At 32.2% G+C, this 12,871-nt stretch overlaps 1 protein-coding gene across 1 annotated transcript in view; it reads right to left on the bottom strand.

Moving 5' to 3' along the window:
* The window catches only part of LOC119638684 (protein sarah), a 37,808-nt gene extending 25,400 nt beyond the window's left edge, over positions 1 to 12,408 (bottom strand). The window contains exon 1 of the mRNA XM_038035628.1: positions 12,108 to 12,408. The gene's annotated coding sequence lies outside the window, so the exon portion shown is untranslated. The remainder of the gene's footprint in view (positions 1 to 12,107) is intronic.
* Between the last annotated feature and the right edge of the window lie 463 nt (positions 12,409 to 12,871).

Below are 12,871 nucleotides of genomic sequence, written 5' to 3'. Positions count from 1 at the left end.
TTTTTAGTCCATTAATACGTAAGTCCGTGAGTTCGTTTCCCCGCTAAACTTTCTGCAAATTATTCAACTGTTTGAAGCCGATAACCTACCATGAATGTGTACTTGTTTGTAGTGTCTTTAAAATGGTGTTTCTTGGAAAATAGAAACTGAAAACTCAAATCATCAAATATGAAATTTTCGCAACAACAATTTTACTTGTTTTTATATAACGACTTTTTCAAAATATGGGATTGAAAGGGGAATGATTGAGAGAGATCCGATTCTAACTATTTTTATTCAGGGTTCGTTAGAGAACCAAAATATATTGTCATATGAAATTTTATCAAACTATTACAAAAATGTCGATCGGTTCGTCGACAGATGTCACATCAACGAACGAAGAGTCATGTGTAGGTCGATTCAGAATCATTTAAAGACGATATTCAGCTAAAGTCGCTCTTGGCATTGAATACATTCATATAAACGTAACGAATAGATTATTTTATAAAAAACTACAACTGGTCCCCTTGATTATTAAATTATTAAAGTAAGTCTTTACTTCGTGGCGTTTTCGTGGAATTCCAATAGAGAACGCAGCAAAAACGATATAGAATTTATACAGAATTGGCATTTCCAACATGGCTTCACTTCCGCGAAATATACGATTTATTTAATTTTAAAATGGAAATGAATAAAAGCGCTCCTGAAGAAATTCCGTTCTACTTATTAATAAAAAAATAAAAAAAAGTTAAATTCATTAATTAAGACAATACTGTAAGCACTTATTGTTTTGTTTTTTATTTAAATATTTTCTTAATAAGGAAAATCTCATTTCTAAATTTTTTCTAGTTTTCCTAGCATAAGTTGTTTGGTATCTTGAATAAGTTTCCTCTTTTTTTCTGCTCTTTATTTTTTATGATAATACATGTGTTTTGCTTATTATCGGTATGCTTAGCTTTACCCAAAGCAAAAAATTTGATATGGTTCACATCAAGTGATACAAGTTCTGAGCAAATTATACGGTATTTAAACAGTTCCAAAATAAAAAATTAGCAACTATAATTACTAATGGCAATACCATCAAACAATGATAATTAGAACTATAATTAAGATTGATGTGTCAGTAAAACTACAGTTTTGGCACAATTGTACATTATAGAAGATCTTTGTAGCGCCTTTGAATCTACTCGGACTAAAAAATGTTTTAATATTAGGTGTTAACGAGCTCCACAAATTTCCAGCATTAACAAAGAATAGTCTTGAGGATGTTAAGTACTTGTGATCAGGCAGAGTTGATTGTTTATATAGATTTCGCGGGGAGGATGAGCCTTAGAAAAAAAAACGCTAGAAGATTTTAATACAAAGTCTTATGCGAAAACTGTGATAATCTGTCATATCATCATCATTTATTGAAGCCTGCATTTTATTATTATATGGAACGGTTTTTGTACCAAGCTGTCCTACGATAAGAAGCACAAACACATTTGTGATATCGTCGGTTTATGCATAGCAAAATAATGGAAATAAGAGGAAGAAAAATAAGTAAACAAGCTAAACTTAGTCTGCGTTTATTCCTCTGATTGTAATAATAATAAAGTTTGAAAAAGAAATTTTGGTTAAAAAAGTATACATATTTAATGAACAAAAACATAGACAAAAATTTAATATAAATTAAATTAAATACATCACTGTTTATCTAACTTTTCCATTTTCCTTTTTCCTTAACATGTTCGTAGGACGTATAAATTTCAACGAAAAGCAAAGAATCGCAGTCAAATAATCTTAAAATTAGTTGTGAGATTGATTGAATATATTTTCTAAGGCCATATTTTAATCGGTATATGCAACGAATACTATAGCATTCACGACAATCTAGATCAAGTTTTTCAACTGGGATGACGTGAATGCTATAGTATTGTTACGGACATCGCAAATCCAGTTCATTACAACTACATGATTTTCCCAAAAAATAAATTCCCTAGAGAGGGAAAAACCAAATGCACATTCGCGGCGCGTTGTGCAGCTGCCGGCCGAGGAAAACGATTAGCGGAAAAGTAGATTAACGGATTAAAAATGAAGCCATGAACTGAGGTAAAAGTAATATTCTTGTAAAAATTTATATAAATAGACTATTTGCGCAAGGTAGAATTAGTCGGACAAGAAGGAATATTAGAGTTGATAAGTCGAGAGTATCGCCAAAGTACAATGCAAATAATCCTTCCATTAGAGAAATTGTTTGTAAATAAAGAATCTTGAAGTGAAAAGTGTGCAAGATTTCTCTTAAAAAGACTATCCACGATCTAGTGATATGAACCGTATCCGAGAAAAGAGAATTTCGTAACAGTATTCATAGACGACAAAAGATGAGAAAAATGGGTAATGAGAGCATCTGCGTTCATTTTGAGGTACAGAAATTTACGAATTTAAAGGCATTTGAAATATGCCTGCAAATAGAGAAAAATAAAATAACATGGAAACCACTAAAGATTATATTATTCAATTCTTCGTCAAGAACAATAATTGAAAAACTCCAGTGTTGTATAAAATTAAATGAAAAATAATTGGCTTAAAATTTGAATGTTGTAGCATTCACGCCCGCGAATGTTTAGTGGCTACCTTAATACTGTACTTTACTGTTACTGTAATTTCCACATTATATTTGTGTGCACACTGCCCAAACAAGCCCTAAACATTACATTTTTTTTTTTTTTTTTTACACATTCGGCAACTCTGTTCAAGCGCTGTGGTCACATTTTTCTCTTTGTGGAAAAATTTTTGCAATTTAATTTCTTTATTGCGTTATACATTTTTAAAAGTTCTCAAACTTATTATAATCTATTGAACTTTCTGTGCGTTTATTGCGAAAAGTGTTCATCGCCGATATCGTACGTGTTTTCCTTTAAATACATTTAAAAAAAAAAAAAAAAAAAAAAAAAAAAAAAAAAAAAAAAAAAAAAAATATATATATATATATATATATAATAAGCAATAGACAACAATAAGGCATAATGGCCCCGGGGCCGCCAGACAAAAACTCGAACAGATTTCATCTATTAAGTGATACATCCCCCCAAAGAAAAAAAAGTAAAAATTCCGATTTTCCGTTGTTGCCAATCACCGATATAACCCCTATTGATAAAAAATATATTGTTATTTCTTCAACCGATGCTCGAATAACAATTTCCCAAATTAGCCCGTTTGCTATAAAAAAAGCTCTAGATAGCATTACAACATACATCGACTCCATCTCGATTCTACGCGATGGGAATTTACTGGTCCTCGCTGGGAACCCGCGCGCAACCGAAAAGCTCATAAAGGCCAAATCTTTAGCTAATCTATGTGCTATTTCAGCTAAACTACATGAGAAACTTAACTCGGTTCGAGGCGTAATTTATGCCCCTTGCTTAAAGCATGTGCCAGAAGATGAAATTGTTCGCGAAATGGGCAATCAAGGAGTGACTGAAATATATAAATTCACCAAACTAAATGATGACGGAAAAACACGCTCTCCTACAGGAAGGATTATTTTAACTTTTGATCGCTACCGATTACCGCGAACAGTTGATGTGGCGTGGTATAAATGTAAAGTAGAACTATACATCCCAAATCCTATGAGGTGTAAAAATTGCCAACGCCTAGGTCATACGGCAAAAAGATGCACTAATGCTGCATCTTGTGCTAACTGTGGTCATCCTCCACATACTGAAAGCTGCACCCGTAGTTTCTGCATAAATTGCAATGATCAACACTCAGCGTTAGACAAACAATGCCCACGTTTTGTACAGATGCGCGAAATATTAAAAATCAAAACAGAAAATTACTGTAGCATGGGCGAAGCGCGACGCACATACCGGGAAAGAAATCCATCTGTAGCCCATGGAATAGGCAAAAGTAATACCTATGCTGCTGTTGCCTCGCAAATCGAGCCTAGTAAGACTTTAACTGCAACTGCTTCCAATGAAAAACCTGTTCCACCATTAACCAAAAATTATATTGCGAAACCAGTTACATCACTTGCCAAAGATAATATTGAAAAAACCAAACCAACTGCAAATATTGAAAAAATTAAAACAACAACACATATGCTAAAATCTAATATACAAAATTCTCCAGAATCTTCAGCTCTCAACTTTACTCAACAAATCACAAGTGGTAATGAACCCATTCTTTCATCCATTAATCAACCTTCAATTTCAAATTATTCACGTGCGCCAACCCGTTGCGCTTCAAATGTACCAAATCACCTAAATACAGATTATTCTGCTGGTAAGAATAAATCATTCACGAAAAATTCCTATAGCGACCTCCTCGACGGAGACGCTGACATGTCAACTTAACCCTCCCTCCACTCTGCTTACATGTCATTACAATTAAATAAAGTTTTTAAAATTCTACAATGGAACATTAAAGGACTTATTAATAATTTTGATGAACTCCGTACACTCATAAATGATTTTAATCCAACCTTTTTATCGCTTCAAGAAACCCATTGTAGAAGCTCTTTTAATCCTATTCCACCCAAATCATATACTGGATACTTCACAAATGCTGATCAAAACTCATATTCCAAACAAGGAGTAGGTGTTTTTATAAAATCAAGTATACCTCACAAACGCATAAATTTAAGCTCAAATATACAAGCCGTAGCGATACAAATAATGTTAAATGTAAAATTTATTAAGTTCACTATCTAATATCCATTTATTTAAATTAGAGCCGATAGCCTGTGTTGCTAGTGCTCAATGTCTTTTTTTTAGTCTAAGAATTCATTTCATTAGTCTAAAATTAAAATAATAATAATAATAATAATACATTTTTTACTCTTTGCCGTTCACATAAATGTTTTGATAAGTTTCATATTCATCGATCCCTTTACAAATTTCATGACACAAACAGATAAAAGCCCCGAAAGTATTTATTTAATTACTTTTACGATCATTCTGAAAATTCTCAGCTTAATCAAACTTTCTATGCCCACGCATTTTATCAAATATGTGCCTTTGTAACAATACTTTACTTTATGTTCATCTCGAACGTGAAGCCTCGGTAGCTATTTCACTTACCATCTAAAATCATCCACTATCCTTAACGAGAACCATCAATTCAAAATAGAAATTACTGGAGCCGGAAATCGATCGCAGGCATTTAATCAGTGTTAATTTAGCAAAAGTTGGAACATAAGATGAAGAGACATACAGTTTCCTCAAAGCCTTATGATTACGCATTAGCGTGTGATTAAAATATTCATTATTCACTCAAACGCGATTTAAATTTGAAACCGAGGTTAGTAAATGCGCTAACAAGCTCAATTTTTGCGCTTACCGTTTGAACACTTGGCAAGGAATGTTAATCGTGGCCAGTAGGTGACATAAGAATGCTTTAACGTTAACTTGAACTCTTCGCAATGGATATTGGAATCTAAATTTTCGTTAGTTTACTGAGTCAGCTCCTCCACGAATTCAAGTGAACGCGAGAGAAAGTTAATTCCGTATAGAAACGCTTTTGCACTGCAAATTCTATAAATATAATAATTATAGAAGAAATATGTCATATGACCACTTGACGTTAAATTAAATGTTAAATTTTATTCATTTAACATCACCGATAGAGTTGCGTACATGCGTTTACTGATGAAGATCGAGAACATTTTGATAAGTTGTTGATTGTTAACGCACACGCAAACGTACGTACATAGCTTTAGCTTATATATAAACACACTTGTGTCTGCACTTGACAGTTTACATTAAAAGGGTGGCTTGGATACCACTCTAAAATAACTCTGGCTATGCTTTTAAAGTCTTACATAGAAGCAAACAAGTAAGAAAACTATATTCGGTCGTGACCGAATCTTTTATACACACCACCGTTATCCTAAAAAAGGCAAAGTAAAAAAACTAAATTTTGATACTCTATACCATGGAGTGGGCGCAGCTGATTTTTTCTATTTTTAAAATAAAAGTTTCTGTCACGTAGGCGTATAGACATTGTAGACGTGTCCTTAGAAAAGCTTAAGTCATTTCCAAATTCTTTTGCAAATTTGTAGGCGATATCTTCATTTTCGCTAACGGGACAATGTTTACCATAAATACTACAAACCGATAGATGAACAGACATAAGGACATGTTTAGGTGCATTTCAAATTAGAAATTGGCCAATAATTTATATACTCTGTGGGATTTTTGAAACTTATTTCTGCGCCTTATAAAGGTTATGAAAAAAATTGCACTTTGATGCACTATAACTTTAAGTAGGCAAGGTCATTTTTTGCCATTTTTGTATAGATGCTACAGCATCGTCCACAGCATACATCTTTATAGATTTATCTTTTTATGGGAAGTTAGTAAGTAATGGACAATGAACCAATTTTCTATTCCTTTTGTAAAACAGCGATGTTCTCGCTTCACGCAGTATTGTATGCCTGTCGTTCGACCGATTCGATCCATTTCCAATACCAACCTTTGTGCAACAACTTCTAATGTTGGTGCCAAACATAAAGCCGATAGCTTCTTAGCGCCCAACATCACGCAGTCGAGCAGACGGACGTATTTAAATCGATTCAGAATTTGATGCTGATCAAGAGTAGATATATATTCTTGATATATATACTATTGTGGTTTTCGACGCTTCCTTCTTGTCACTGCAAACGTTTTGACCAAATGAGTATACCCCCTGTCCTTCGGTGATGGATATAAAAAAATAAACGAGAAATGCAGGACATTTTAAAGGTCTCATACCTGAGAGAAAACTATTACATTTTCTTTCACAGCAAGCAGTTTAATGTTATGTTTCCACCTTTATGCACACAAGCAATGATGCGACATACTGAAAAATTCTTTTTACTTCATCAATTATTTGCAATTTTTTTCCTTTTTTTTTTGTAATTTTTCAATTTATGGCAGTACATTTCATAGAAAGGAAATATTTAATTGCTAAGCACCTCCGGTTCAGATTGCATTAACATACCAACAGTACAATTTTCCAAATTGAACAAACAATGAAATTTCAATTAAAATGATCACGATTTTGGAATTTCACAAGTTACAAAAGTACATAAATATTTTTTGCAATGCTTCCTTTCCACCTTTCAATTTAAAGTGAAATCAAAAATAATAATAAATAATTTTTCGCTACTTTAGATTAAATCAATATTGACTTTGTTGAAAGATTACAAGAAATGGAAAGAATTTTCGCGGTTTAACAATTTTTCTAATAAGAAGAGGCGGAAAATGAATAATAATTAATCGTTGCAAATTTTGGAATTCCAAGTTTTCGTTTTACGTAACATTGCGTTTTAGAATGGAAAGTCACTAAAGAGGATCCATTTAATTGACTTATTTATTGTACGTCACATCATGCATATCGTATTGATTATTAATCAAATTTTTTGATAGCATTTTGCAGTAGTTTATTATTACCTCTCTTGCGTTATTTACAGCACAGTACAGTAGTCTGCATAAAATACGAAACATTAAGGATCCTCGCATTTATGAGTTAAGGATCATAAACTTTATGTTAATAATTTTTGGTTCTAGCGCAAACACAGAAAAGAAAAAAATTCTTTTTAATTGTAATTTTGACAGCGTCTTACAGAAACCTATGTCTACACAACGAAATATAAATTGAGGGAATCAAAATTTAGTGATTTGCTCTACTGCTACTTGGCCGTGAATAACTGACGAAATTCTTCACTTGAATCAAGTCCGGCAATTGTGCTAGACATATATGACATATCTCATATATCTGACCCAATTCGTAACAAACGTGCACGCTTATTGTTAAGTAGCTACAAATAGTTGGAAAATTGATTGTTATTCCTAATTTTAATTTCAATCTTCATATGTTGCTTATATTTTTCGTTCCGTTCGAAATGGTCTAAGAGCCAATGATTTTCATAAACACATTCCAAGAAAAAAATATGATAAAAAGGCTCGAGTTTGCACAACTTCACCAAAATGATAGTATAACTGTAAAGCACGGCCATTGTTTGGGGGTGCACGTCTGCGGCTGGAGCAGAAAACCTGGCCCCATGTTTACTAACGCTAAAATGGATCGTCACATTTATCTCAATATTTTGAAAGCCAATTTGAAGACTTCTGCAACTAAAAAATAGATCTTTCGGGCATATGGATCTCGCATATGGATCTCGCAGCAGGAAAACAATTCCAAACATATATCTCTCATTGGAGGAATGTGGCTGCTTTAAAACATCCCCAAAGAATTATATTCTATTCGCCAATCACCGGATTTGAATGCAATTGAAAACATATGACATAAATTGGATGGGCGGGTTTGAAAAATTAAAATTTATAACATGGAAGACGTTGAGACAGCTTTGCTTGGAGAATGAAACAGAAAAATTGGTTTTTTCAATGCCAAGACAACAATTATATACTAAACAACATTAAATACTAAAAGTAGCCCAACAAATTATTAGTTTTTTTAATTTTATCCATAAAAAGTACATTAAACTACCTAGGTGTGAAACTGGGTGTAGGTTTTTTTGTGATTTTTTTTATTTTATAATTTTATCTTAAGTTAAAAAAAATTTTGAGTTGTTTTTGTTTTTTATTTTTTCGCCCTCAAGCCATAAATGCAGTTGTTAACAAGAGAAATGTTAATTTTCCGTACCGTACTGTAGACATTAATGGGCTTATGTATGGATTTTTTAATATATATGGGCGTAAACGTGGGCTAATTTTCTAACTTGGCTGACTTTTTCTTTAAGATCCAAATTGAAAGAGACAGAATTCAATAGCCATTTTTTTAGTCATTGCAGGCGGACCCGTCTATCTATCTAGAATTGTAAGAAAATTGTTTAGTTTGCTTTTTTTCTACACAAAATTTTCAAAGTCATAAACATTACTTAAACGGTTGAACGACGATTAACGTTTCCTATGATTCCGGCGCAGAAGAATTTTCAGTCTATACAGACAATTACTTAACGATATTACGCTATGAGCATTATTAAAATTGTTCCATAAGCAACGCAGAGAATTGTAGGATTCACCTACAAGCGTCTATATGGATTGAAATAAGAATAACAACACGCTCTATGACGAACATTATTGTTGATTTCCTTTGAGTTTCCCTTGTTGTCGAAAATAGATCGAAGTCCATTTACAACTTGACAAATGCTGAAAACAAATCAGACGGGGCTTGTGCAAGCACATATGAGAGGCTGATAATTGATGTAAATGAATTATAAAAAAAAAGAAAAAAAATTGCAAATGTTTTATTCTGATTAATTAAATCCAAATTTTTACCGGAATCACTTTAGTATGACTGTACATAGAAATTTGAAGCACTTGAAACACTTATGGTGGTAGTCGTTGCGGTATGAATAATAAATGAAGACCATTATCGATTGTCTCGCGTCTTATGACGTTTGGGAATTACAGTTACAATCGTTTGCCTATTGACGGTGGACACATAACACCATCTCTCTCGCAATATTTGCAATCTTTGATATTCTAATAAGAATAAACAAATGGGCAAATGCACGATGAGGGGTATGATGGTTAAATAGACTTAGAACTTTACTTCGATCAAGAACACTGTTTCCAGATTTTACAAACGGGAAAAGAAGAGGGGACGTGAATATAAATACGAATTTAACTAGCAAAGACCACTATCATCCATCTGACTAGAGTTATATAAACGCCCTTAGAAAGCTCTGTTAACTAGTTGGGATTAAAATATGATTGGACTTGGGACCCGCTCCGTCCAAATTAGGAAACGGAATATATTTTAATAGGCACCTAATGAATCTTTCTTGATACTTTTCAAACAAACTAAACGACTTTCCAGAACTATGTTTACCAAATTTTTTAAATTTGGTATTTTAACATATATCGGCTACGGTACAATGGCCAAATTCGAGATTCTGCTGCGCTCGAACCAAAAAACACCCAAGATATTCACCTATATCACCTGAATCTTTCAAGCAAGTTAAACAAATTCAAATTCTGCTCTTAGGAACTGTTTTTACCAATTTTTCAAATCTGGTATGTAAGCAAAAACTGAAAGAAAACTGAAATGTAGGCTCTAACGCGTCCAAATCAAAAAATGTCGCATATATTTACCCGCATCACGTGAATGTATATGGAAATACCATTCGAATTTTTCTTTCGCAAATTACATCAAAATTTAGCGAAAAGTTGAGTGAAAAACCAAATTCAGATGGACAAAATTTTTTCGACTTCGTTCCGTCTACACACAAACCTACGCAGCGTATATTATGCCTACCCTAAAAGAGTGGCGAGTATCTCGGATACCGGCCAAGAGCCTCTAGGCATAATCTGGAACTTCCCATCAATTCATTAATTGTACCCTTACCTTGGACGGACGTAAGTGTCGTATTTGGTACAGTTTGTGAAATCCCTTTATTCACATAAAGTTTCGAACGTAATTAAAAATCGAACCTTTGCCCAAAAAACAAAGAAAAAGAAATTCATTTTGATTTTCAATTCACGTTTAATTTACTTTGCATTTCACATTACTTACTGAGAAAAATTGATTCAGAGAATTTTGCTAATGAATACAGTAAACTTTCAGAAATATTTTATGTATGTTGTTATGGCCACCGTTTCAGCTTTGGTAAGTAGAGATTCCTATAATATTTTATAAATTGCTAAAATTGCTTTGTTTATCGTTTTGAAGGTAAAGTTAATTAGTGAGTACGAAGCTTTGTTGAGAAATCATTTTAAGTAAATTAATTTTTTTATTTGCTTAAGAGAATAACGCAAGTAAAAACTAAAAACTATAAGTGTACACAACTTGCATTCTCTATAACATTTGCTCGCTGAACCCTACAACGCACTTCCCTGTTAATACACCTAATAATATCAATACAGAGTGTTCGTCATCATATTTATAATTCCAAGTTAAGTTTTAGATTGCCGAACGAAGAGGTTTGCACCATGTCTTGATTCAATATGTTCTATAGATTACCAATGAAAGCACATCACATGTTTTCTGCTACTGAAATTTCAAATTTTTCTAATAATTATCTGGTCCCAGTTTTAAATTAATATCTGTTCTATCATGTTCATTTTTGAACTTGGTATACATTGGGCTAATTTTTTTATCTCAAGTTTCCCAATCTTAAGTATCCCAAAAAAATAAACAGACGACATAAGCATAAAAGCTTACATGGGTATATGGGTCTTTTGAGAACTGCCATGTCTTTTTCTAGGCATTAGAAGGATGGTGAGCTTTGGTGGACACAAACATTATCTTAATCTGCTAAAGAAATGTTCCCAGCAGAACCAGAAGCATTATATAGAACACATGTAACTTTTTTGTTTATTGCTTCCGGCATAAATCTATGGAAAACTTCTAATCATATAAAAGAAATATTTGCAGTACCACATATTCAGCTAATGTTTTGTACGTCAATGCATCTCCACTCAATATATACACATATCGTATCGTATGCTAATGGATTTTTGCTCTATCATGTAGTCAAGCAACCCGAAAATATATTTTTTATTCCTAAACAATAAAATATTAATTATCACAATTCAGTGTTCACCTCGTTTCACTAAACTAATAGTGGGTGGGTGAGAATTAGAGAAATTTGGTCAGCAATAAATATAACTTCTCCATTTTTTGTTTTTAACTATGAATTTTTAGCTATTATGAAGACAAAACTCTAAAGTTAACTTTCATAATTAATAAATTTTCATTATTTTTACAAATTTTCATCGAATTTAGTTATGGTAGTCATCAGCCTATTGATTATTATGAAAACCAAATAACAACTTCTATAAAATTGATACAATTGCATTAGCGTAGCATTTCTTCTATAAAGTTTTCGATATACCGCAAAGATAACGAAAGCCGCTTGATAGGAATGTTGAAAATTAGGCTGAACTTTACGGGATATCGATAGTATGTGGGAAAATTTTCAGTTGTTTTATATTTTTGCAAATATTTTTATATTTCTCATGTATTTTACAAGAAGTATTATATAAGCATTCCCACAAACCTTATACTAACAACAGTAATAACAACATCGATAACGGCTATAATAATAATAACAACAAGGACGAGTTATCATCATTATCATCGTTTTAACGCCTGAGTGGCAATGAAAGTGGGGTTCGCATTTACGGGTGCATACTTACTTCAAGTAATTTTTGTTGCTGTTGTTATTACTAAAAAGATATTTCCCTTAAAAATATCCAAAAGATGTAACTGTACGCGTTCAATATACACAGTTTGTATATAATCAACTTTTTGAGGGTTTTAAGGTATAATCCAATAATTGCTGGTTATAAGCACTAAACACATACAAAGAGACATTAATCCGGCCAGAACTTTTAATCACAAAATCGATTATTTCAATTTTATTACAAAATTTTCCGCTTTTTTTTAATTTTATTCGACTTATAATTTTCTTATTTTCTTCTTTTTTAAATGACTTTTAGGAATTGTTTTTGTTAAACTTTTTCCCGTCAAATTTCTCAACACTTTTGCTCTTGCTTTGCCTTTTTGCAAATGATTCTTCTCTCATCCTCTCATTCCTTTTGACTCATATTCTTTTTTTTTCGTTTATTTCATTTCATTTAATAAAAAAACATATCTGTAATTGCAATATCTGAAACACCTGATTCTTAAACAGATGTTTAAACAAATAGAATTTTATTACTTTTTCAGCAAGCGCGATTCAAAGCATTTGAAAGCGAGAAATAGTTTTTATAATTTTTATGATTTGTTTTATATTTCGCAATTTCGGAAAAAGAAAAATTAAAACCTTTTATTCTTTTCTCCTTTAAAATTCATTTGTTGCTGTTAAACAAAATTTAAGTAAATAAAGAAAACTACCAAATTTCTTTTTTTCATTTCCTACGCTCAATTTACTTTATCTATTTGTCATTTTTCCTTTTCT

This window comes from Glossina fuscipes, unplaced genomic scaffold (assembly GCF_014805625.2).
Source record: "Glossina fuscipes isolate IAEA_lab_2018 unplaced genomic scaffold, Yale_Gfus_2 108, whole genome shotgun sequence".
NCBI classification, from domain to species: Eukaryota; Metazoa; Arthropoda; class Insecta; order Diptera; family Glossinidae; genus Glossina; species Glossina fuscipes.
Note: the sequence above shows the minus strand (reverse complement) of the source record. Positions and strands in the feature narration are given on the sequence as shown.